We start from the raw sequence: 27723 nt of genomic DNA on the forward strand, positions 1-27723 counted from the left end.
TGCCTCCCTCGTGCTGCAATTAAAGGCGTGCGCCACCACAGCCCAGCTAAAGTCACTTTTCATTTCCATTTTTTTCATTCTATTCGATTTTTTTTTTCTGTCTCAACTTAATGAACAAACAATAAAACAGGCTTGATTTTTTTTTTCCTTCTCTGAAAAGACAATGTGTGCTTGGAGGGGAGGAGCGGTGTGGATACCAGGCTCCCTCGGGAAAGGACGCATAGCATCACTCCGTCAGGAAGTGACATCATTGCTCTGTGGAGGATGTGAAGCCTCAGGAAACCCACTCCACTGAAACACTGACACGTCCAGGGGACAGAGAAGTGACTGAGAGCAGGTCCACAGGGCTCTCCCACTCGGTGTTTCTGCTGTAGGACTACGTATGCACACATCAACGAAGATATGGCGAAAAATCTCCCAGAACACAAGCCTTAAGACTCACTACGTTAACCCGAGCTTTGTTGCCATTCGTTACAATTACTGATATCAACAGCTAAGCAAAAGCTAACCAAAATACTATTTTATTAAGCTGATCAAAATGTTAATTGTTTATTCAGGGGAGAATTAACTCCGTATGAGGGTTTATTTTGTCAGCAAACTTTTTTTTTTAAAAAAAGAAGAATTTGGTGTGTGTATGCATGTGTGCAAATGCGTCCATGTGCGTGCAAGAGCAAGCATACAGAGGTCAGAAGACAAAAGCGACTGGTTCTCTCCTTTCATCGTGTGGGTTGTCAGGCTTGGCCGCAAGCCCCTTTACCTGATGAGCCAACCAGCTCACCATTTTTATATTTTGAACTATAAAGAATTCACTAATTTCTTGCTTTCCATGTATTTTTTTAAGTATCTGGGAGACATAGGTGGCAGATAATTTGTAGCTTCTGTACAGGGATAGAGGCAGGCTTTCCGTGACGATCAAATGCAGCCTTTTGCAAGAGGGACCAACCTGGAGGATTAGCTAACTATACACACAGGGAACTATGCTGGCTTCCCAGGAACCTGGCAAAGCACAGCACATGGCCTTCTAACTCAAGAGTGATCCACAGCACACAGAGCCCTGGCACAACACACTCAACGACCCCGTGTGGAACTGTCTGCCTCTTCTTCCCTTGGTGCCTGAACACAGACCTTGTCTTCTCCATTTCTTGTCTTTAAAAACTTAGTACACTGTGTTTAGGTCAGCTTGGTGAGCCCCAGATAACTCACTGGTCTAGAAGATTGGAACATAAGTGCCACTTTTAACTTGCTTATAATGTGTGCAATGGGTGTGTTGTGTGTGTGTGTGTGTGTGTGTGTGTGCGCGTGCGCACAACAGAGAGAGAGAGTGTGGGAACAGGTGGGCACATGTCTGTGGAGGCCAGAGGATAGCCTTGGATGTTGTTCCTCAGGCGCTAGTCACCATTTTCAGTTATCTTTTGAGACATGGTCTCTCACTGACCTGTTTTTAGACATCCAGTAGCCCAGAAGGCTGGTCAGTGAACTCCAGGATTCTCCCGTCTCTGTCTCCCCGTCACTGGGACTACAAGCAGGCTCTACCATGTGTGGCTTTTTAAATTTATGCTAGATTATACTAAATTCTTTATGCTTTAGGCTTGGGCTATTTCCTAATTTTACACCTGTGTCACAAATGCAGAATGTTATTCATATATATATAATGCTGTTAAGACTGTTAAGAACATCTCCTTTGGCAGTCCCAGCTTATTCTGTATCACTAAGCCAGATGCTCTGTCTGTCTGTCTTTCCAAAGCAAATCCGTTGACAATCTATTCTTTTCTTACCATGTTTCTATGGTAAAAGTAAATCTTCATGCATTTTTTTTAATTTACCTCTGAGACCTGTGTGAGAATTTTACTAGTGAGTTCAAAATTCCAGGAGGTATCTGAAAGAATATTACCCGTGGGTCTACCCAGGGAACAAACTCAGAATTCCTAAACCCTGTGTCGGCTGTGGAGATGCTACGTACAGCGCACAGCACAACAAAGCACAGGTTATAACGTCTCACGCTTGGAACAAGGGATGAATCTGCGCACACACATTCAGCGATGAGTGTGAGAAAACACATTCCCCACCAGCCACTGTGGCCGTAGGGCAAGAAACTCCTGTGTGTGAGGAGAGGGGCTCTCCATGTCCCTGGAAGAGGAGAGGGTCTCCAAGCACAAGAGTGAGGGGAGAGGCGAACTGGGAGGCTGGACCACCTCAGCCCCCCTCCCCCCAGGCCAAACCCTCTTCCTCTCACCAGAAGGGAGTGAAATCCTCTGAAGTGATTCCCTGGAATTTTAGAAGTCGATGCTAAAACTTGACAGACTGTTTTAATAACAGAAGATTTCCCGATGGGGATGAAAGTAAAATAAAAGAGGACTCGGGGAGTGGCTTGGGCCATCCATCAGGGAGACTTGTGAACTTCAGTCAATTTGCTGGCTCTGATGGACTCAACCGTTGAGGAGAGCCAGAGCCACCCCAGAGGCTTCTGGGCCAGTGCTTACCTCACGGAGGCATTAAGGGCTTTAAGTGACTCTTTGAGAACTGAGATGGAGGGTATTAAAGCTGAGCGCTCTTTCTCCTCCATCACTGATATCACGGGTCACACCCTTTGGTCTTCTGGAACACTTCTGTAATTATATATCAAAAGGGCCTATTGATGCTGAAGGCATAAACCGAAGCAGACTAGGACTGACTAGCTGGAGGATGATCAGAAGATCCTATCTTCATCTTGGAAGGGCGAGGTCGGGATCCTGTGGGATGGGCAGTCGACTTACCTTGTCTATCTGAGTCAGATTGTAATGGGTCAAGATTTTGGTTCAAGACATTTTCCCAATGCCGGCCAAGAACAAAAAGGCAACACTTGCTTACCCTTGCACACGGGGACTGTTTTCCTCTACCGTCATTGCCCCCATCAACTTCCAGGTTTTCATTAACCACCTGAGCACCACACCAGAGAATCAGAGCAAAAGAATGTGCTGGAACCACTGGGACAATTGGAGATAACCCTCCAGTGCTTGGGTACTGATTTCTCTAAGTAGCAAGTTCAAGCAATTGTGATTCAATGAACCAACTGGGCGTTTGTTTAGTTTTCTTTTCTCGCCTGCAGGGCTTCTGAGAACTCTGCTTCTGAGAATGAGATAGTCCCTCCTATCTTACAAACATCAAAACCTTGACTGCACCTCCCCTAAAGGCTGTTCACTGTTCACGTTGCAAGGAGCTGTCCTGTCACAGTCTACAGGTCAGGTGAGGAAACTGTCCCCTTTCCAAGGCTGTCACCACACTTTACTCTTTCCTGCCATGCGTGGCAGAAACACTACAGATAAGTGGAAAACACACTGGATAAAATAAGAAGATCCCATTATAGGCTTAGGCCACATCTTAAAATGTGCAGCATTCATTTTAGACAAAAGCAACCCTTTGCATACTGAGCTCACAGCTTGGGGAAGCAACTTCACAATGTATAAAGCAAGGGCATCGACCCATGGCGCCCCCTCCTCCCCCCCACACAGCTGTTGAGAAGACATAATTTAATATATCATAAGCAATAGAACCCACAGTCCAAGACGTTTTTTAGCACAACTGAGTGTTTAACAACACAAAAGGATGCATGCAAAGTAATATCAAGGAGGGGAGATAGCAGACAGGATCCCACTTTCACAATGCCTAGAGCTGTGTCTATGCGCACAGCCACGTTCCTGCTATGTGGACGGGAAAAAAGTTCTAGGATGAAAAAACCCCAAATCTCTTTTAAGAGCGATTTTTGTCTAAGGATGAGACTATCAATATTTAATATTTTATTTTTATGAAGACAGACTAAGTAAGCCCACTTGCCCACAGCTTCTATTTTCCCAGGTATCTAGGAATTCTTTATATATTATATATATATATATATATCTAGGATTATATATATTATATTATATATATATATCTAGGAATTCTTTATATATTTTAGGTTGAAATACAAATGTGTGTCTTCAGGCTTCTGCATTCGTCAACATGGCCCAGGACACGAAACAGCTGCTATGACCTGCCTACCTCAGGTGAGACCCAGTCCTGATGACAATCACCAAAAAGGTGAAGGTCCTTGAAGAATGGCTGTGACATTTCCATGATGTTCCCCCTGAGAACATCACTGAATGGGTGGCTGGCTTGGGTGACTTCTTGACCTCAGGTGAGGACAAGAAGTTGAGAATGTGAAAAAGCCTTGGATAAATGTGGGCATCTTCCCTGAGTCATCAATGGCTAGGGAAAGGTGAATACAGAGGCATGATACATTTCCCTTCTATGAACATAGAGCTGTGTGGCACAGGACGCAGAATGCCAAGTTTAACTGACCGTCACGACGAATGTTAGACAGGAGTGTCAACACTGCTACTCTTGGGGACTGATAGAAGTTCAGTACTCTTTGGCCGTTTTCAAAAAAGCCTGAGGGAGGGGGTTGGAAAGATGACTCAGTGGGTCAGAGTGCTTCTTGCTCTTCCAAGGGACCTGAGTTCGGTTCTCAGCACCCATACCGGTGGCTCACAGGTGCCTATTCTGAAGTCGGTGGGTACCTGACATGTGTTGTATACACATACACATGAACTTCAATCAAATGGGAGGAAACCCTTCATAGAGCCAGGGGGCAGGTCCAGTCCTTTTGTCGGACTAGGGGTGGTGGTGCTCTCTGATGTCCCTAAAGGCACAAAGTCTTCATGACAGGCTAATGACCGAGGGAAGGACCAACATTTCTTTATATTACTGATGTCCCCTGGAAAACAGAGTGGCCAAGGAAGCTAGTGAGTGAAAGGTGGCGAGTGTCCACCCCAAAGCTGGCACATAAGAGATGGGGACAGTGGATGTAGGGAAAGGAAAAAACATTTCTCAACTTCCTATGTGCAACTTCAGGGATGTTATATGTGCAACTGGGGCGTGGGAATGGTTGGTGGCAAGGTCTGTGTGTTCCTGCTTTGACCTCTGGCACCCACTCAAAAGGCTTAATTTTTAATAAATAACCTTTCAAAAGAAATAACACCCCTGCATAAGACTCTCTGAATTTTATACGTGATGGCGCATCTAGTATACATTTAAAATTTGTAAGTATGCAATTGTATTTTGAAAGATTACATGGTCTCCTTGGGGGGGAGACACCTCTTTATCCTTTCCCCTTTTCCCTCCCCCCTCCACTCCTTCACTCCTTTCTCTCATATTATTCCTACTTGTAATAAACATATTTATAGATAGATATAGATATGTAAGTAGGCTGTACTTCTAACTGCGGAATATATGAGGCTGCCCCTACACATTTTATCTGTAAAGTTTTTATTCCTAAAACTACCCAAGAAAGCAACTGTCTCCGTTATTCGCTAATACCAAATTTCCAGTCTTCGGTATTGAAAGTGCGCATCACTCGGGAGCTACTATAGACGTCTACTCAAATATTCAAACCAAAACACTCAGGCAAGTAGGGTCAGCACTGGAAGCAGCAGGGCTGGAGAGATGGCTCAGTGGTTAGGAGCACTGGCTGCTCTTCCCAGCACCCACACGGTAACTCAACAATTGTCTGCAATTCCAGTTTCAGGGTACCCGACACCCTCATATAGACATACATGACATACATGCAGGCTAAACACCAAGGCCTATGAAATTAAAAAAAAAATCATGAAAAAAGAGAAAAGAACAGCGTAACCAGTTATGTGTCATATGCCAAGGGACAGTGACACCCATGTGACCTCAGCCTCAACCATGTTCCTATGAAAGCAAATGGCCACCTTCCGACCAGAATCCTTTGGGAAAGATAAACACATGGCTATGGTATACCAAGCTTGGCTGTGTGGCCACTTTATGTAAGTCCAAGCTGTAACTATTAACCACTGTAGCCATGGTTACCAATTGGAGATAAGAGTTAGCTTCTCTCTCTCTGTCTGTCTGTCTGTCTCCTGATTGTGTTCATACATTCCTCGCTCTCCCTCTCCCTCTCCCTCTCCCTCTCCCTCTCCCTCTCCCTCTNTGTCCTCTTACCCTGATAGTTGTTCACACACTAATGATAAAATTAAAAAAAAAAAAAACAAGATTCCTTCATTTTGTGTTTCAGGTGTACAAGAGCTTGCCTCCAGATAAGGACCCCCACCAGTGGGAGGAACTCTCTCTCCCTCTCCCTCCCCCTCCCCCACCCTCGCACCCACCCCCTCTCTCTCTCTCTCTCTCTCTCTCTCCCTCCCTCCCTCCCCTCCCCTCCCCTCCCCTCCCCGCTGTGCTCATGCATTCTGGTTTCAGTTTCTCACATTAGCTTTCTAAACCTGTTCTGGCTCTCTTCCAGAATCAAGAAAAGACTCAGGTTTCATCCATTTAAGACAGAAAGTGTCTCTACTTCTGTATTATGTACATTTTTCCCCCCTCCGATCCCAAACAATGCAGCTGAACAAGTCCCTCTGGAGAAGGGCTGCTGAGTAATTTACATCTGAAACAACACAGCGGATCTGCAAATAAGATCCGCTGACGAGAAAAATTCTTCTCATCGAAGGCAAAATGTCAGCAAGCGATAAACATTCCCAGTTTCCTATTGATAACATGGTCACTCCTCTGAGACTCCTAACCGTTCGTTCGCCGCCAGAACGCCCAGGCCCATCTTGTCCCCCTTCTCAGACCCTCTCGTGGCGTGAGTTACTTTAGCTAAGATTTGATTCCATAGCAACCAAGAAGGCACCAGGCCTGCAGCTCAGCTCATCCACAGCCATCTATAAAGTCAGAGCTTTCAGATGTCGCCTTCAGGGTGTGGGCTTGTAGTTCTGTGCCGAAGCTAAGCGGGTGAAGCAATGCTTGGATCTTTGCTGTGGATTTTATTGCTAGGATCTCAGGATGAAGCAACTTTTTTTTTTTTTTTTTTTTTTTAAGAACATTACCTGGGCCTCTGAATTTTGAGTCCAGCATGATTTCAGTACCACAAAAGGAAGGAGGGAGTGGGATTCAACAGGACAGCTTTCAGACTCAATGCTGAAGCCACTTACATTCTTCGGGGCCTGATGGCACTGTGATTTCCCCGGGCATCACTAACTTCCCACTTGAAATAACAAGCTAGTCTGACTGATTTATCCTGGAGAATGATCAACAATTAGACATACATGGAAACTGTCCCAATTGACAAGGAGTTTCGTGTGAAACCACAAACTTCTGCTGGTGGCTCTCCCGCTAATTCTCAACTAAACCACGGAGTGCAGAAGTACGTATAGGTTCCTGCCATATGTTTTTCACGAAGCTTACGGAGGCGACTTCTAAACGTAGCTCTGCCATGGCAGGAAGAGCGTTGAATTTACGCCAAAACTCCAGATATGAATCACCTTGACAGGAAAACTGGTATTTAGTAACTCAAAGCCCTATCAGCCTGAGTTACTCAATGAACCTTCTGGGGATGTAGCAGAAATAGGTGACACCAAGAACAACAGGTAGTCACAACTTAATTCTAATTAACAATTCAATTCCTAGCACCCACATGACAGCTCATAACTGTCAATAGTTCCAGTTCCAGGGGACTGATACCTTCCCATAGACATGCAGGCAAAACACCAATGCATATAAAATAAAAATAAATAAAAAAAATAATCAAAATGAATCAAGTCAGCAAAAACAGTGGTGGTCATTTGGAAAAGCATTTAACAAAACTGTGTGTTCCCTGTTTTGTTTTGCTTTCTCCCTTCACTGTGCAGAAAGTAAGATGAAGACAGAGGTTGACAGTTGACTGGAGGCAGCTTCCAAGGAAGAAAACTGAGACAAGACAAAGGCAGGTGGCCGTGTGTGGGTCAGGACGCAAACATGCAATCAGCTGTCATTGGTCACCAGTAAGAATGTACCCTAACGAGGCATGAGATTCCAGCGGTCCTTTCTTGAATGGTACCAGCGGAGATGGAGTTGCTGAGAGAGGAAGGAGCTGCTAGCACAGGACACTCTCAGGAAGCACGCCCTGGAGCCTGTCTTTGGTCTGGCCCACTGGGGTCCTCCAGGCGACGATCTGGTGCAGACGGCAGACTTCGGAAAGCTCACGGTTCTCATTCTTTCTGACTATGTTCATAAGAGAGAGCTACCTTTTTTCAACAATGCTGAAAAAAAAAATTCTAGAGATGTTTCGGTACACGCGGGAGAATTTTATGTCACGGTAGTGATGAGAACTGAACAGAGTGACTAATGAGACATCATGAAGTCACCATTATAACTTCATTTTAAGGCAGACAGCAAAGTGTTCAATTCACTTGAGATGGAATAAACAATAATCCTTTCGGACCCTCGCAGGTCATTTTAACGACACGAGCGAATCGCGTCTGAGAACAAGGAAAGACGGTATGTGCTTTACATCCCTGCTTCTTTAATCCACCTTGGCAAACAGCTCTGTTAGTCACTCAAAACCCATAAGGAAGATAAAGGGGGTGAATGGCTCTGTGAGCTAATCTCTTTCCCTGTTGAACCATTTTTTGTTAACTGGGGCAAAAACAAATACACCTTCGGACAGATCATATGTAACAAAACCTCCGCATCTGCTCATACATCAATCTTGTAGATTTGTTTCGTTAGGACCGGGCCACCAGACCTGTCTGACTGTAATAGATGACATCAGCAGCAATGTTGCCAAGATTCCAAAGCCACCGGCCTCTCTGAGATGCTGTCCCCTGGGTAGTCTAGTCATACACTACTCTGAAGTTTTCCTGTAAAGGTCCAAGTGGCCCTACTCACAAGCAAGAGAGGGTACTGTTTGCCAAAAATGAACAGGCAGCAATATCCTGCAAAGTGTACAACCCAGTGGGGAAGCTTTTGGGAATCTTCCTGAAGGGCTGGCACAGGGAATGGCAAGTCCTTGTCCTAGCAATGACATCATCAGAGATATGGACCTTCCTCTGAGCAGTGACATCATCAGAATTGGACTCTCGTCTGAGCAGTGATGTCATCAGACCCATCAATATGGTAATACCCAGGCCTCTGGCAAAGCCAGGCTCTATATCTGCTGCCTGGCTATGGAGCAACATTCCATGGATCCCATTGGCCACACACATACACACACACACACACACACACACACACACTCATTGCACACTTGAAATTCCTATCACAAAGCCACCATGCAGTAGTTCGGGTGTAACGTGTACTGTTTTAATCTCCTACAATCTTCAGAAGCACAGGGTTTCCTCCGACCTTGGATTAATGGAACACAAACCCCTACAACATGCTTTCTCAAACAAGCTCACCCCAGAGGCAAGAGTGGACACCGTGCAATCCTAGCGTTCCCCAAAAGCAAGAGGCAGGCTACAGTCCTGGCACTGACTCCCTTTTCTGTTCTTCAGTGCTGGTGTCGCCTCCCACTCCCCATATTGCCTCCTTGATTTTGGCAACCGAGCCTTCTGTCATCTGCTTTTTGTTCCCAAGGTCCCAACTCCAACTCAGAAGCCTTAGTCACATTTTGAACTCTGCCTGCTCAAAGATGTCGGACCTCAGGCATCTGTTTGTACTACTACCTGCTCCCAACCCTCCCTCACAACACGTGACACTGGTATTCAGGATGCTTACACTGCCTGAAGCCAGTGAAATGCTTCCCATCAGAACCTGGGTTCTTTGCTTCCCAAGCCAAAGGTACCCTCAAACCTTAACTGGAACACATCCTCTAATCCTGAAGAATAAAGCCATTCACATAATGGTAATGGGTAAATGTCCTTCACCACATTCGCATGTGTGCCCTGATACAGTCCATGTAACCACACCCACTTCTATTTAGGCACCAACTTGGAGAGAAAGAGAACCCATGTTGCTAGGCTCCTTCCTCCATATAACAGAAAATACTGATTTTGAAGCTAAACACCCTAACACAGACCACTTTTTTTTTTTTTTTTAATCCCGTGTGTGTGTTGAAGATAGAACCAGAATCTCCCTCCCAGGCCCTCACACACATGCCTGTGAGCACACATTTTTATATTTCCAAACAAGGCATTTAGTGTAACATTATCCTTGATGTAACTAATTCTTATGACAGAACTCATGAAAGATCAAAGGAACTTAATAACCGTCAAGGGTTTTACAGTAGAAATCGCACCAGACCATGCGAAGAACAAGGAGTTCACCCTAACGGTCTGGTCCGACATGAGCGGCTAACTGTGCAAACCCTGGAAATGAGGTTGAAGTCCTAGCTCTCAGCACTCTGGATTCCATCAAGTGCCACCTGAGGTTCTGTGACCCTAAAGTCCCGGAGGCTAAAACCTGTTGTTCCCCGCATTGACACCTGTTCCGGAATCCAGCACTGACCACGGATTATGACACCTCCAATTTTAGGAAGGTCCAGGTCTCAGCAAGTCTGGCTGATGGATCAGTGAAGAGAAGTCTATTTCTGGCCTTCCTCATCGGATGTGACGCAACCAGGCAGGGAACTTCAGAGGCATGCCCAGTCATGTGAAAGGGACTGTCCTCAGGGCAGAGTTTAATGATGTGCCCAGGCTATAAATGATTATTACATGAGGTCCTGGGGCCAGCAACCTGGGACACAGATTCTCTAGGGAGAGGGAGGCTGAGCCGGTCCTGATAATTCCTAGGAGATAAGTGTCCCCAGCTTAGAGTTCTCACTGCCCTTGAAATGAGTCTCTGCTCTGATTTATAATTAGTCAAAGGCCAGGGGCTTCCTGACTCACAGTATACTCCAGCTTTCTGACAGTGCTGGGGACACTCAGTGTGTCTCCTGAGCGCCGATGACAATGCGTGACAGGATGGAAACGTGGGGCATGAGCCACCGTCGCCCGGTACATTCTGTTTATTTTTTTAAAGACAACTTGGAGATGTCAATTATTTCCTCGTTCCACCATGGGAGTTCTAGGGATCAAACTCAGGCTGGGTGGTCAGGGCCTTTACTGGCTGAACTATCTCACTTGTCCTTGAGTGATGCTTTAATCCCTAGATGTTGTCAGCATTGGTCTATGCCATCCTGTGCTGCTTAATAAAGGGACCCTTCAGAGTTCGTATCTTCAGGCTGTGTTGTCCTTGTCCAGAAGTTAGAGCTCAGGTGCACCACTGTGTAGATGGCACAGGCCACCACACTGCTATATGGCGCATGGCATTGTGCACATGGTTTAGAGCTAATCAAAGCACAGGGACCACTTTCCTGTATTTAGAGTGTGGTAGACTAAATAAAAACTCGTAAAACACTGTGCTGGCTTTGCTCAGGGCTGACTTCTAAAGCAGCCAAGGGTACTGTTTTCCAATTGGAGCTGTGAATAGTTGGGGTCAAAAGACACTAAAATAAATAGTGGGGCTGGAGAGATAGATTAACAGTTAAGCGTGCTGGCCTCTCTTCTAGAGGACCCTAGTACAGTTCCCTGCACACAGGAGGCAGCTTCCCGTGGCCTTTTAACTCCAGTGCCAGGGGATCCCACAGGCTTGCCTGGCCTCCACGGGTGCCCGCACACATGTGCACATATTCACACACATAAAATAAAATCCATGGTTGAGCCTTGATGAGGAAATAATCCAAGTCATGGGACATCTACATTCGAAGGTATTTTAAATAAAAGATGTGTGAGTGAAAATTCCTGGAAAGGAGCTGTGTCTGGCTGTGGAGAAAGAGAAAAAAACAAAAACAAAACAAAACTAAACAAAACCTCCTTGATGGAATGTTTGTGTCTGCAGAGACTGACAGACCAACTGTGCAGAGACTAGAATGTTGTAGGCTCAGAGGCTGATTACCTCGGGTTAGTTCTAACCTTCCGAAACGGCCATTTCTTGCCCCCACTCTTCAACTGAACTATCACCTCAGGCTGGAGAGATGGCTCAGCAGTTAAGAGCATGGGCTGCTCTTCCAAAGGACCCAGGTTCAATTCCCAGCACTATGTGGTAGCTCACAGCTGTCTGCAACTCCAGTTCTAGGGGATCCAACACCCTCACACAGACACATACAAAGGCAAAATACCAATGCACATAAAATAAAAACAAATCATATAAAAAAATAAAAAAAAGTCCTACTAGAAACTATTAACTTAGCAGGACGCGAACCTCCACCAATCCAAGACCTAAGAATGTCATTGGAATCCATCCTGGGCTCATTAAGTAGCTCCCCCACCTCATGGCGCCAGCCTCTCAGGTGTGCTCACCAATGTATTCTAAAGATGTCTTGATCTATGGCTCTCTTTGTTCTGTAAAACTATAAAGACCCTGTGAAATTGCCTCCGCATTGGAACACAGACTTTGAGGTACCCTAAATCTGCGTTCCCGGGCCATGGTCATTCAGAATGGCTCCCGAATAAACTATTTCTTATTCCCTTTAAGATGAGAGCTGGGTTTATTTCACACTGATAGGTATCAGCTGAGCTTTATTAAACCTGATGTACTCAGATATCTAGTATCTTGCATATTATCTATAATCATCCTATCTAGTTTATTGGGGGGTGGGAAGAGAATCAAGAATTTTACAAAATAAATTAGGAAAATGCCGTACAGAAGAACAGCTGGCGGATGGAAACATTTTGGCCAGTGAGTCACTAAAGCTCAGCGGAGCCGCCTAATTCTAGGAAAGAATAAACAAAGGAGCCAGAGGGTGTGAAGTCGGGAACAGCTGAGGGCAACCGTGAACAGAGCCGTGACACCTGAGCTGACAGTGGTACTCAGGATCGGGACGGGAAGGATTCACGGAGGACTTAGGAAAGCACTAATCTCCAGGCGCTGCCTGAGAAATGGCAGCTCCCTGGAAACGGGCCCTCCTGAAAACACCTTTATTAATAAACACCCACACCCTTCTGTTACTCTCCATCCTTGAATATGGAATTCCTGGGCAGTCAAGAGAAAAACTTACACTCACGACAAAATTCTGTCTCCATGCTTTTTCTACTATATCCAAAGTCAAAGACAGGAGAAAGAGGCCTGGGATGGGGCAGAGAACTGGAGATTTGGGGATGTTCAACTGTAGGCGACAGCTACCATCTGGATTTCCCTTCCACATCTGCTAATTAGCTCCCTCGAAGTAATTCTGTTTAAGGTAATCCCTAAAGCCAGGTTTTCCCTCGCTTCAAAGTACAAATGCTCAAGCCAGGAACGATAAAGCAGGCCTGTAAAACCCAACATTTAGGAGGCTGAGGCAAGCAGACTCCAAGTTCCAGGCCAGCCTGGGCTACAAAGTAAGACTCTGTCTTAAGAAAAATACAGGTAAGTATAAACATTTAAGCACATTTACAGGTGCCCAGGAAGAGGAGCAAGAAGTGCCACCTATGTCTCGTACTGCATGTAAAGTGGATGCAAAAAAGATCCCAAAGGGGGAAAAAGCTAGGCATGGTGGGGGCACACCCCTTCGAACCCAGCCCTCAGTAGGCAGAGGCAGGTGGATCTTTGGGTTGGAAGCCAGCCAGGGCTATGTAGTGAGACCCTACCTCCAAAAACAAAACACATGGGGCTGGGGAGATGGATCAGAGGTTAAGAGCACTGGCTGCTCTTCCAGAGGTCCTGAGTTCAATTCCGAGCAACCACATGGTGGCTCACAACCATCTGTAATGAGATCTGGTGCCCTCTTCCTGACTGTAGGCATCCAAGCAGACAGAATACTATAAACATAATAAATAAATCTTAAAAAACACACACACACACAATACCGAGAAGAGTTTTAGATATGTCAACACGCTTACGTCAAAAATTCCCGCATCATACAGTTTGCCTACTGCATACAATGCATGAGTTCCAGTGTATTTTAGAGTATGAGATGCTCATCACAATTAATTTGAAAAAATCTGTCATCCATTAAGCCACATTCCTGTTAGCATTAGTAACCACTCCCAGTTCCTGCAACACCCAGGCCGAGGTGATTATGAATCCTTTTTTTGTCTTTGCCTCTTGTGTGTCTGGCTTTTTTCTCTTAGCGTGCTGTTTTTTGATTTGAGGTTGATCCACTTCTGAGCACAATGCTTCGTTCCTTTTTCTTGCTGTAGAGCGTATTTGTCAGTCGTGCTTAAAGAAGACGCTGAAAAAAAAAACCCCACACTTCTTCAGTGCATTGTCAGAAAAATGTACCGTGTACTGGAGGAGGCTGCTAGTCATTTAAACAGAAAACTGATTTTTCTTTGATATGATTTTTGACCTTGACCATTTTTACTTGTATCTATGAAGACTCCAAACAGAAATAGTATGTGGGGGTTTTTTTATATTGATGAAATAAATTTCATCATTCATGCCAGGCAAAATTTTAGTACTTTATAAGCAATTACCTTAGAAAGGAGAAACAACTTCAACCATGTCCAGACTCCAAAATACCAAGAAATTTATAATCCTTAGGTGAGAGACAAGATAATCACGGGTAACAGAGCCCAAGTCCAAAAATGTGTGAAGTCACCCTAACCTGAAACACCCAAGAGTGGACCAAGACTATCTTAGAGGCCATTTGACGATTAAGTTCTCATGCCCTGTGTCAAACAAGCACATATCCGGGCTCTCATCACTCAGCATGGAGCCAGGCAGGATAAATCAAGGCAACCCTGACGAGATGCTTAGTAGGAATCTCACCTTCCTCTCTTCCATCCTTCCCTCCCAGAGCCCACCCACTACTTGTCCTCTGACATGGTCCCTTCTGGAGACTTCCCTCACATTGGTCAGAGTCTGTGGGCTCAGCTTGGAGGCAGCAGCTGAGCACAGATCTGTGTGTTCTCTTGGATCACTCTGTCACACGAGGCACGGCCATTCCCACGGCAAGAGTGAGCTTGCTCCACCAGTGGTTCTAGGAGGCTTGTCTAGATCAGCATCCACTAAGAACTTGTTGGCACAGTCTCAGGGTTTTCCCCAGTCCTACTCGACCGGAAACTCTGGGATGAGGTCCAGAAAATCTGTTTCAACATGGAGCATTCTTTGGATGCAGGAAACATCTTGGCAATCGTAGCTCTACGACTTCCTCTGGCCTTCTAAACTTCATCTACCCTCACCTTGGGCTGTTGTCCTAGCTTCCTGCTTGTGATAACAAAAAAAAAAAAAAAGTCCCAAGAGGGCTTGTGCTGGCTCAGAACACAGTCGCCAGCCCTCCCTCATTCCCGACTGCATACCCTGCTGGTTCATGGCCTAACTGAAGCTGCCCCGTCTATCATGGATCCGACCCTTATCACTGCCCTACTCAGTGTTCTAGGTTCATGACTTCTCTCTTCCCTTATCCTGTACTTTCCATCTCCTGCTATTAATTAGCCCATAGACTATTATTTTACCATCTTGGGGAAAAAAAAGATTCCTACTGTAGAAACATTTAAACAACTGTGCTTACGGCTGCTCTGCTCACAGCAAGGAGAAAGAATCGGCCTAGATGTCCACCAAAGATGAATGGAGGAGGATAATGTGGCACATATGCAAAGTGGAATTTCACCCAGCCATAAAAAACTGAATTATGAGATTTGTAGAAACATTAATAGGACTGGAAAGTATTATAATAAATGAGATAACCCAGGCTCACAAAGACAAACGCTAGACTATAGCCACTCTTTCATACATATGTTCTAGCTTCTAATTTTTGTAACTATAAATGTGTATTTATGTGAGTGTGAATGCATGTAGGGGCCAGAGAAGTAGAAAGGGTTCCATGAAAAGAATGGGGTGGGGCTTTATTGGAGAGGGAGTGAGAGGAGAGTGGACTATGTATGATCTAAGAGTGGAGATATTCAGGGTGAAGGTGGAGGTGGGAAGGGGGAGATGCGTTGAGAAGAGGGGGATTGACAGTCATTACTTGGTATAGATGAAAATACCAGAAGAAAGCCTGCTACTTTGTAAATGGAAATTTAAGTTTAAAAAAATTAAAGTAGGGGCTGAAGAGATGGCTCAGCAATCAAGAGTACTTGATGCTCTTGCAGAGACTCTGAGTTCAGTTCCCTGCACTCGCATGGTAGTTTATAACCATTATAATCCAGTTCCAAGAGATCTGATGTCCTTTTCCAGCCTCTTCAAACACCAGGCACACAGTTCACGTATGTACCTGCAGGCAAGATACTCACACACAGAAAACAGGCACAAACGAAAAGGTTACTTTGAAAGAGTCCTCATGGCCTCCATGTTCTTCATTAGCTAATATCAGTTTCTTTTTTTTTTTTAATTGAGATCTGACTGGCATCAGATAAAACACCGATTCTAAGGGATCCAGTTAATGGCAATCAAAGTCTTCTGGGAGTGCAACCTGGTATACAACAGAAAGCCTTACCAGCACTCACTGGCCTTCCTGCCTGCCTCTTTCCAGTCAGTTTCGCCTAACACATTCAGGCCCTCGCCTATTTGACCAATAGGAACAATTGAAGCAACTCGATAGATTCAAGAAACTCAGTTATCTAGTGTTCTGTGCTGTCTGATACTTTAACTCAATGAAATGTACCTGGCATTTCTTTATGTTGTCTCATGGTACCAGTTGTGATTTCTCCCCACCTTTCTTGCTGAGGAGAGCTTTCTGATCAAACTACACAGCCTTTATCCATTCATTTGCTAATGGATACTTGGATGAGCTCCAATTTTTAAAAACAATATGATGACTAATGATGCAATGAACATTTGAGGAGGAAAATGTCATTTTGCAAACTGACTTATATGGAGAAAGAAAGAAAGAAAGAAAGAAAGAAAGAAAGAAAGAAAGAAAGAAAGAAAGAAAGAAAAGAAAAGAAAGAGAAGGAAGGAAGGAAGGAAGGAAGGAAGGAAGGAAGGAAGGAAGGAAGGAAGGAAGGACACATAACTAACTTTGGAAAGTTTACTTGGTAAAGGTGAAGAAGAAATTTCAAGGTAAATTGAAGTATGGTAGAGAGACAGAGCGGTTAAAAGTCACCAAAAATTCAAGTCCAAGGTGACAAAGGTACAACGAGGAAAGAATAAAAGGAGACTGGACAGAAGGAGGGGACGACTTCAACAGTGAAGGCAGCCCTCGGGGCTTTAGTTCAAATGACTCATGGAGTGGGAAGTAGGGGAATTGGGATTTTGAGGTAAAGATATTAAACTCAACTCTGGCCTTAATGGAGTTTGAGATGTGATTGGCGGTTTGGAGTTGTGCTTTCCAGAGAGGAACTGAAGTGCAGCTATGAAATTCTACAGAGCACAAAGGAGACTAACCAGACAGGTCACACACGACACTGAGCCCCCCCCCCCCATCCAGGGAATCCAGAGATTCTCCAGCAGTCTTTGAGAATCTCAGCATGATCAAGCTCACGGAGACACAGCAGAAGGTGAAGTACCTGTGCAGTATCTATTCCTTTTTACTCCAAGTCATCAGAACCCAACAGGCATGCCATTTCATTCCCTCTGCTTGTAACAACCAGAGGCTCAGGACCAACAGCTACCAAAAGAAGTCAGATGGGAGTTCTGGGGAAGGCTCTTGGTGTAGAGTAGATGAGTGTCTGGAAGATGCTAACATCTGGAGCAAATCTGAAGCCCGCTGTCCTTCTAGACCGTTAGATGAGATCACAATTGTCTACAGTATGCAAGACAGGTTGAATAAGGGTCCCCAACATCTGGAGTATTTGTTATAAAGGGCACCCAGAACAGAAAGCTAAGAAATTATTAGACTACAGACGAGAGAAGAATATTGTTGAAACTGAAAAAAAAAAAAAGAAAAAAGAAAAACCCTTTGGAATAGGTAGACAAGCACAAGACACTACCCGGTGAGTGTAGGCAAGCACACATTTGCCTCTGCTGTTGTGACGGACACTGACTGAAGCCATGTGTGGAGAAAAGGGTTCTGTTAGCTTACAGGCCACAGTCCATCATGGAGGACGCAGGGCAGGAAATCAAGTCTGGGAATGTGAAGGCAGGAACTGAAGCTGAGGTTCGAAGGAATGATGCTAACTGACTCACTCAGCGCTCTATCTCTCTCACACAGTTCAGGAGCACCTCCCAAGAGGGCTGAGCCCTCCCTCCCATGTCAACCACCAATCCAGAAAATTGCCTGTAGCCAAGACCCATAAGTGTGTTTTCCAATGATCTTAGGTGACCTCTGCGAAAGGGTTGCTTGACCTATAAAGGTATCACAATCCACAGGTTGAGAACCACTGAGCTGGTACAATGTTCCTTTGCCTAAACCCATGATTTATGCGGATAAATGTCACACATAAGTGACTAATGTGCTTGATCCATCTACATCTGTAATAAAAATTTATGATTAAGAATCATAGGGCATGCTCTCCATCCTTGCTCTCCCATCCTCCTGATACTTGGTTTGGTCTGCTGAAGACAGTTGTTTTGAAATGAGTGAAAACTATCCCTAACCATGTAAAAAAAAATTTCCTGGCCATATTAGGAAAAGGTGAAGCAATCTGTTTTTAATTAATAACTAATGAGCTGTGGGTGGTTGAGAGGTCAGAGGATAACGGTGGGAAGTACAGTCTCTCCTCCACTTGTGTGTTTCATGGATTAAACTCAGGCCATCGGACTCAGTGGCAACCGCCTTTACCTGCTGAGCCACCTCATCAGCCATGAAGGTTTTATTTCTTAGTTATTTTGGAACATGTTCTCAAGCATATGCAATAAACACACACCTTATGATGCAGGAACCTCCACTCCACACATTCTGGTGAGCATGATTCTTTTGAGCGACTACATAAAACTATAACTTCAGGTGGTATAGGGACTGGATGGCATATATGACCTTCAGGCAGGGGTTGGCTTTTTGAAATCGTTCAAAGGCATCCTAGTGGAATAAGATGGATCCCGACTGAATTAGCAAGGCTTTTATGTCTAGACAGCTGTATCATTGCAACAAAGCCCACGAAACCTAGCAATGTGTTCTCCATGGAAGCAGAAATGTGCAAATCCTGTCACCGGTTCCTTGTCAAGGGCAGATGGCCCCCATCGCTCCCACAAAAAGCGCCCACAAAGTCACAAGGTTCAGGTCAGTGGCAAACAACACTACAGGGGGGCGTGGAATGACAGGGTAATTCTAAGGTACCCTCCTGTGTTTGTCAAAGCAACTCCTGGGGCCTCGGTGTCCACGTCCTCTAAACTAAACTTGGATACCATATTCAGGCTCATTCCCATTGTTCCGGAATTTTTCAACTCATGGTAGAGGTGCTACCATTACCAGGGAATGTTCTGGAAAGCTGATTCAAAAGCTCCACACAGAGTTGCATGCTTGGCAAACAAATGAGTTTGAAGAAGCAGCTTCTACAATATCCTCCGGTTGCCCTCCTGGAACACGCGGAACATGCACACTGAGATAGCCCAGGGCACATGTTTCTCATTAGGGAGTCTGAGTTCCCCTGCCCTGAAAAGCTTCCCAGCATGCACCTGGGGTTCCTGTTGATACCACAGAGCAGAGTCCTACTCAAGCCCAGTAATGAAGGCATGGGGTCTTCCATTCAGTTGTAACATTCAGATGACTCAGACAGGAAACTCCTATAATCTTACTAAAAAATCCCAGCATAAGGGATGGAGGGAGGTTTATAAAGAGGAGAAAATACACCTGCAAGTACAGAATTCCACTATGAAGTGGAGCCGATAAGAGCCCCAAGAGTCGAGCCTCCAGCACAGATGCAACCGTTATTGGTGAGTTCCTCGGAAACCCCCAAAGGCTCATCTTTAATAATTAACTTGCAAATCCCTTTCCAAAAAGCATTTCATAGGTGCGCTTATCGCTGCTGTCATCAAATTAAGGACAATTCCCTGGCGTGTCTAGGTTTCTCTTTTCTTTTCATTTTTGCTCTCTGATTTCAAGGATGGCGACACTGCTTGCTGCTAATTTCTATGTCCAGGGCCAACAGACTTCAGTGTGGAATGAACGAATGTGGAAAAGCTTTCTGTACCTGTGGATGGTGTTACCGGGGAGGGGCCAGGACAGCATTCAGCCCGGAGCTCCTCTTGCTATAGTCCCTGGTCACCACTAGAGTCCAAGGGATTCCCCAAATAAAGTCCCAGGCAGTATCTGCCAGCTCAGACAAGTACTAGGGCATCAAAGGATCATTATTTGAGTGTGCCCCTCCCCAAGGGCTCACAGGCTGTAGTTTGGTCTCTATTTAAAGGTGATGAGGAGTGGGCCAGGCTATGAGGGAAAAGCCCAACGGATCAAATATGGGTGGCATTTTAGAAGATGGAGAAAGAACAGAATAACAGAATACACGGTTGTCTCTTGCCGTGTAGGGTCTTGAAGAGCATCGGGGTCCTGCTGGTAAAAAGACAACAGCAGGTGTAGCATGTTGATCTCACTTCTCAAGGGCCAGGAGTCAGAAGAAATCTATAGAACATGTTGCCTCAAGTATTTCATCATGGTAACAATAAATGGACTAACACAGGACATAGGGAAATTTTTCCTTATATTAAGCATACATAATCAGACTGTACAACTCAAGATAGCAGAATTATGAATGAAGCCCTTCTTGATATTTGGAGCGATTGGTTGGATCCAAGCAACCGAAGAAAACTCAAAAAAGAAAAAAAAATGCATTGTTAAGACAAGTGGAGAAAATTAAATGCATTCTTCCATATATGTATGTATTTAATTTTCCCCATAATTAGAAACCTGCCGCATATTCAATCTCTGGGGAAATCTAATCTGCTAACTATTCTGCAGAATGGCTACAAGACAGAAATCCTTGCTAATAACAGTAGCTTTCCCTTTTATTATTATGGCTCAATTTATTCAACTTTAATTACTTCAAAGGCAGGAGCAACTTCTGGCCAAGATAAGAGACACACTGGACCCCCATTTGGTTCTCCTTCTGCAGCCTCTGATTCAAATGCTTATTAGCTCATCCTAATTTCCAAAGTAGAAAGTCACGAGGCCTGCCAGGTGGGGAAAAGCCATTGTTCAGAGGCAGCTTAAGGGCAGATGGATGGAGACGGCCCAAGTCTCCCGGTCCCACCCACTCTTACTATCGTATCCTTGTCTTTTTTCTAATTTACCAAAATTTAGGCCAGCACCACTGTTTAGTCCCAAGAAGGACTTGGTCCAGGAAGAATTTGTTCTTTTTTTTTTTAATACAACACAGACTTTAAAAAACTAATAATAATTAAAAACAAAACACGCTGCCCAAGTACTTATGATAAAAATGTGTCTGACACAAGACCTCCCAATGTCATCGTCAAAACCCGTGCCCAAGATTGTATTGGTACATACTTAATTCTATCAAAAGAGCCTGATTTTCCAAAGCCATTTGTAGAAAACACACAGGCTACAGTTCTGGAAAGCCACGCACTCACAGTTCTCTCTTCTGGGTTGATAAATCTGTAAGAAACAAAATGCTGAATGCCACTCTGCCTGGTCATGTCTCTATGCTGGGTCCTCATAGTGACACTGCTGGGCATGGCCTCACTTAGCCATTCTCCCAGGGAACCAGAAGGGGTCTTTTGAATAGCCATAGCCAGGTCTCAAAGAAGTTCATCTGCTTTGCACAGCGGCCGTCTACTTTGAGCCAGGCTCTCCGGTCCCCTCCACCGTCTTACCAAGAAGATTTTTCTTTTCCAAAGTTTGAAATGTATGTTATTAAATGATAATCCCAGGAGTCACATCCATCAACGAAGGCACGGTTTGCTCAGAAAAAAAACGAAACGGCCTCTGTAAATCACCCGTGAACGTTCACCCCTGCATCTCTGCAAACACAGTGCTCTCGGCATCTCTTAGAGGAAGAAAATATTTTTAGAGGCTTTTCCTCCTGCAGTTGTGGCTTTCCCTGTGGGAGCAACCATTATCGCCATCAGACGCCTGACAATCCACCCACAATCTCTCTCCAAATCGCTCCTCTGCCTCTCTGCCCCAGTGCTCTGTCCTAAATTGCTCCCTCCAATTCCTACCTCCCCCAACCCCAGACCTTTTCTCCTCTCTGTCCTTGAGTCAGAGGGCAGATTGAACTTTCCACGTGGGATTACAACAATTGCCCTTCACAGCCTCAGAAGCTATCGCAGTCCAAAGAATTTAATAAAATCAAACCCACAGCCATGAAGACAGTTTCTTTATGATGAGCACGTGTTAAAAGAGACTCACCTGAGCATTACCGGTGCTCCAAAAAAGAAGACTTTGAAGTAAAATTGTGTATCTGCTGTCCATCATCTAAAAAAATCATGTGTGGCATCTGTACATACATGTGTGTGAGTGTATAGGCCCATGCATCCGTGGCGTTCAGAGGACAATGTCGTGGTGTGCCCTGTTCTGTCATTCTCCACCTTTCTTCCTTGGGAACAGCATTTACCACTGAACCTGGAGCTACAACTGGCGCCCAACAGGCTCCAGAGTCTTCTTTCTCCAGCCATTAGGCCCGCACGAGCTAGAGCCACCACGCCTATCCATTTATGTGAGTGCTCTGGAGTCAAACTGAGGTCTTCCTGCTTGGACCACAAGCTCTCTTGGTACAGAGACATCTCTCCAGCCCCATTTTTAAAAATACTGGGTAAAATCTCAAAGGCCTGATTCTGCCGGGCAGACCATCATCCACACACTTACCACAGAATGTCATCAAAGCACCAAGGCAGCGAAATCTACCTGCAGCTAAAACACCTAAGTTACAGAGGAAGATTTCCTAAGCACTTCGTGGTAACGCAGTGACAGAGTTCAATGCCCTATACTTGTTGCAGTAGAGAGTTAACTGAAAGTCCAGCCATATTAGAATCCCAGTCACAGTGTGTAAAGTGGCAGTTCTTTCAACCACTGCTTATTTTTGTTCTCACAAAGTCCCCATTCACACGGCCTTGAGGACACTGCAGGGAAGACCAGATTGAGTGAGATGTCCCTGTGCCTTCAGAAGGTCCCACAGCCCAGATGTAGTCTTCCAAATTAATTGGGTGGGTGGGCAGGAGAAATGGGGAAGAAGTGAGAGGAAGAATACAATCAAAATAAATTCTATGAACTTCTTAAAGAATTTCAAGAATCAGAATTTTCCTCAAAGACAGACATCGCCTCAGAGTAAAGGGTTGGGAAAAATTTTTCCAATCAAACGGACCTACGAAACAAACTGGAGTAGCTATCCTACTATCTAACAAAATAGACTTCAAACTAAAATCAATTAAATGAGGCAAAGAAGGACATTTCATATTAGTCACAGGAAAAATCCATCAAGAGGAAATCTCAATACCGAACATCTATGCCCCAAATATAATGGCACCCTCTTATGTAAAAGAAACACTTCTAAAGCTTAAATTATACATTGAACTTCACACACTAATAGTCGGAGACTTCAGTACCCCACTCTTACCACTAGACAGGTCTGCCAGACAGAAAATTAACAGAGAAATAAAGAAACTAACAGTGGTTATGACTCAAAGGGACTTAAAAGATATCTATAGAACATTCCATCCAAACATAAAAGAATATACCTTCTTCTCAGCACCTTATGGAACCTTATCAAAAATTGACAACATACTTGGTAACAAAGCAAACCTCAACAGATTAAAAAAAAAAGTGGAATAACCTCATATATCTTATCGATCGCCATGGCTTAAAATTAGAATTCAACAGCAACACTAATTTTAGAAAACCCACAAACACATGGAAATTAAACAATGTTCACCTGAATCACCAATGAGTCAAGGAAGAAATTAAAGACTTTCTAAAATTCAATGAACATGACCACATAACATACCCAAATTTTTGGGACAAAATGAAAGCACTGTTAAGAGGAAAGTTCATAGCACTAAATGCTTACATAATAAACTTGAAAAATCCCACACTAGTGAGTTAACAGAACACCTGAAAGCTCTAGAACAAAAAGAAGCAAACTCACCCAGAAGGACTAGATGGCAGGAAATAATCAAATTAAGAGTTGAAATCAACAAAATAGAAACAAAGAAAACAATTTAAAAAATCAGTGAGACAAAGAGTTGGTTCTTTCAGAAAATCAACAAAATAGACAAACTTTTACTTTTATTCAAATTAACCAAAAGGCAGAGAGAAAATATCCAAATTAACAAAATCAGGAATGAAAAGGGGGACATAACAATAGACATCGAGGAAATCCAGAGAATTATTAGGCCATATTTCAAAAACCTACACTTCACAAAACTGGAAAACTTCAAAGAAATGGACAATTTTCTGGATAAATATCATTTACCAAAATTAAATCAAGACCAGATAAGCAAATTAAACAGACCTATAACTGCTAAAGAAATAGAAACAGTCATCAAAAGTTTCCCAAGCAAAAAAAGTCTGTGACCAGATGGTTTTAGTGCAGAATTCTACAAGATTTTCAAAGAAGAACTAATACCAATATTCCTCAAATTGTTCCACACAACAGAAGGAACATTCCCAAACTCTTTTTATGAGGCTACAATTACCCTGATACCCAAACCACACTGACATTACTGACAAAGAGAATTACAGACCAGTCTCACTCATGAACACTGATGCAAAAATACTCAATACAAGCAAATCAAATCCAAGAACACATCAGAACCATCATCTACCATGATCAAGTCGGCTTCATCACAGAGATGCAGGGATGGTTCAACATAGGAAAACCTGTCAATACAAGCTACCATATAAATAAACTGAAAAAAAAAACAAAAGCAAAACAAAAAACAAACAAATAAAAAACCCCAACGTGATCATCTCATTAGATGCTGAAAAAACCTTCGACAAAATACAACATTCCTTTAGGATAAAGGTCTTGGAGAGAACAGGGATACAAGGCACATACCTAAGCATAATAAAAGCAATATACAGCAAGTCAACAGTCGACATCAAACTCCCAGAGATCCCACTGAAATCAGGAACAAGACAAGGTTGTTCAGGTCTGATAACAAGTTTGCCCAAGCTGTTCATCTCATTCGCAAGTCAATCTTCTTTGAAGTGGTGACATATGTAGCAGTTGTCAATCATCTTCACTAAACTCAGATCAGGTTTCTGGGTTTCAACAGAAAGAACTGGCTAAGCTTGACAGAGAAGCAAGAGCTTCAACCTGTGGGCGGATAAGGTGGGAACGGCAAAAGGATGAATGTACCAGATACCTTATGCAGGAAAAACTACACATATGCAATTGGTTCCAAGTCTGTTCAGATGCTCCACACATTCCAGGCCCTATCCTACAGAAGGCGCATAAGAAGGTAGAGAGGGGCAAACTGTGGCAACGAGAAAGACTCCTCCCAGGCAGAAGTGCTCCAGGCTTTGTGGACTCCTCCACGCAGAAGGAACTTGGATGTTTTTGTAGGATCGTTTCAGTTCTTCTCATGCACATACACAGTGAACTCTTTTCATCATAGTCACTCCCCAGCCTCCCTGCCAAATCCACCCCCATTCTTCCCCTAGGCCCCCCCTTTCTTTTGTGGTTTTTACTTTTTAAATAACCTGCTAAAGTCAAATTAGTGTTGCCAGTATACGTATGGATGTGGGGGGTCCATTAATGATCAACATACTTCCCTGAAACAAACAACCAAACAACAACAAAAACAACCACCTGACTCTTCCTCCCCAACAGCCCTCAATTGCCAACAGCAACTCAGCTTCGGGTGGGGCACCCTAAGCCCCTCCTCCAACCATGCTGGACCGTTGACTACCCTAATCTTGCCCAGGCAAACTCCCGCTGTGTGGAGGAGGTCCTGCATGGTCTGAAGATGCTGATTCATGGGTCTTCCTCCGCATCCTCCCATTCTTCCAATCAGCCTTTGGATTCCCAAGTCCGTCACCACAGTCAGCATCTCTCCCCTGAGGTCTTTCCAAGAGGAGCTGAAGGCCTTCCTTCGCTGTCTGTCACACTCATTCATGATACCCCAGTTCTCAATTAAGTGTGTGCTCATCTTATTCCTCTCTTGGAGCGGAATAGTCTCTTGGAACGACTATTCTGCATGATGTGGTCTATCTTGGATAAGAAAGATAATTTAAAAACTTTCCCTTTCGAGGACCTATCCCTTAAATCATGCAGTTTCATCGACATCAAACCACAAAAAGACTGACACCAAGTATTCTTTCCCAACAATCTTGAAATCTTCTCCGGGCCCAAATCGATGGATTCACGAGAGCTTTGAATGCAGAGACAACTGGGGGAGGACTGGATGGAGAGGCCAGAGGGCTGTAACTGGAGGGAGAGGTGAGGTGTGAGGGACAGCTAAGGCAGGGCAAAGTGGGTGGGGTTAAGACACTAAGAATTGGGCTCTGACACCAGAAGGCAAGGAACTCTCTTCTTAAAGGGACATACTTTCTTGACACAGGACACACATTGTAGTGGTTTATCAGTTGTATTTTGATAAATAAATCTTGCCTGAAGACCAAAGGCAAACCTAAAGCCACTAGAGGTCAGGTAATGGTGACACACACCTTTAGTCCCAGGATTTGGGAGACAGAGTCAGATGGATCTCTGTGACTTCAAGGCCAACTTGGGCTACACAAAATCAGCACAGAAATAAATCCAGGTGGTGTTGGCCGACACCCTTAATCCCAGCACTAGAGGGAATATAAAATGAGAGGAGAGAGAGAGGCTTAGTCTGTTTAGTTTACGGTTGCCCAGCCTTGGTAGAGGTAAGACTTCTCTAGTGACTTGTTTGCTTTGCTTTTCTGGTTTTCAGGTTGATCCCTGATATCTGTCTCTGGGTTTTTATTATTCATGCCACAGACCACAGTGCAGGTTCCTCAGGTAAGGGACAACAATTAGAAAATGAAACTCGATCCTCTTTTTTATTTTATTATTTCATTTTGCTTTTCTGGTGCTGCAGTTTGAAGTCAGGGTCTTGAGTATATAAACACTCTACCCACTGAGTATATAAACACTATACTTCCAGTCCCTAAAATCAGTTCTTTAAATGAGGACACAATAATTTTCTAAATGTCTGTGGAATATTCCAGCCTTGATCAAAATAATCGCTTTAAAAAAAAAAAAACAACCTTTTGGCCACCTGCATAGTTCTTAGCTCTAGTGACAAAGCACTCTGAGCCATCAAGGATGAGGCAGGGCTTCAGGGACAGTTCACACGGCCACAGACAGAAGAGAAATTCAGATCACAGACACAGACACTGACTCCTCCCCATGGTAACAGACTCTATTAGCCAACAGGCGTCAGTCCTCTGACTAGGGATATGTCACAAGGACATTACACAGTAGACAGAGTGGGGCTCCAGCGCCACACAGACCCCAATCACCGTCTGGATCTTTCTTCTAGCAGGGTGACACTTGCTATCAATCTTCATATCTGGAAACAGGGAGTGGCGCTAGCTCCATGATTCATTAAACTCACAGAGTTTAATCTAGGTTGTACTCTTGGCAGGACATATGGCTTGAAGGAGAGTTCTCTGGGTAATGTTTATGACTAACATCATCATTACTATATGCTCATTATAGAAAAGAAAAATCAATGACATATGAAGGTTTCATTACCAAAATTCATGTATAGATGTATATACACATACATACACACACATGTATACATCTGTTTCAATATCTATGTGTATATATACATCAATGTACACACACACTAAGCAAACGTAATTGACAGTGCTTCTGTTGTTATTCCGCTAGGTGATGATTAAAAATCACACTTCAGAAGTTGCCAGTTTTGGCAGTAATACATCCATGGCCCATGGCTCCAGCATTGTGCTGCAGCTACAAGAAGATGGCTCTACATTTAAGGCCAACCCAGATTATATACTAAGACCTTATCGCAAAAAAAAAAATCTTTTTTTGATGATTTTAGATAAAAAAACATTTGCTAAATTGCATACTCATTTTTAGCGCAAGAAACCTAAATATGAAGGGACTGTAATTCATGAATGTGTTTATCAGCTAGAACTTCTAATGATGTTTTTAATAAGAGGAAGTGACAGTGGCTGTCATGAGCCATAAACAGAAGAGATGACACTTCAAGCAAAGGGGACGGCATTTCCCAAGTGCCACAGCTATGGGGGCCCTTGGGCAG

The 27723-nt window shown here is 44.1% G+C and overlaps 1 protein-coding gene across 11 annotated transcripts in view; it reads right to left on the reverse strand.

Moving 5' to 3' along the window:
• Ank3 (ankyrin 3) overlaps nucleotides 1-27723 on the reverse strand; it is a 526650-nt gene that overhangs the window by 339232 nt on the left and 159695 nt on the right. The gene's annotated exons all lie outside the window — the stretch shown is intronic.

This window comes from Alexandromys fortis, unplaced genomic scaffold, assembly GCF_014885135.2.
Source record: "Alexandromys fortis isolate MF-2015 unplaced genomic scaffold, M_Fortis_MF-2015_v1.1 scaffold_9, whole genome shotgun sequence".
NCBI classification, from domain to species: domain Eukaryota; kingdom Metazoa; phylum Chordata; class Mammalia; order Rodentia; family Cricetidae; genus Alexandromys; species Alexandromys fortis.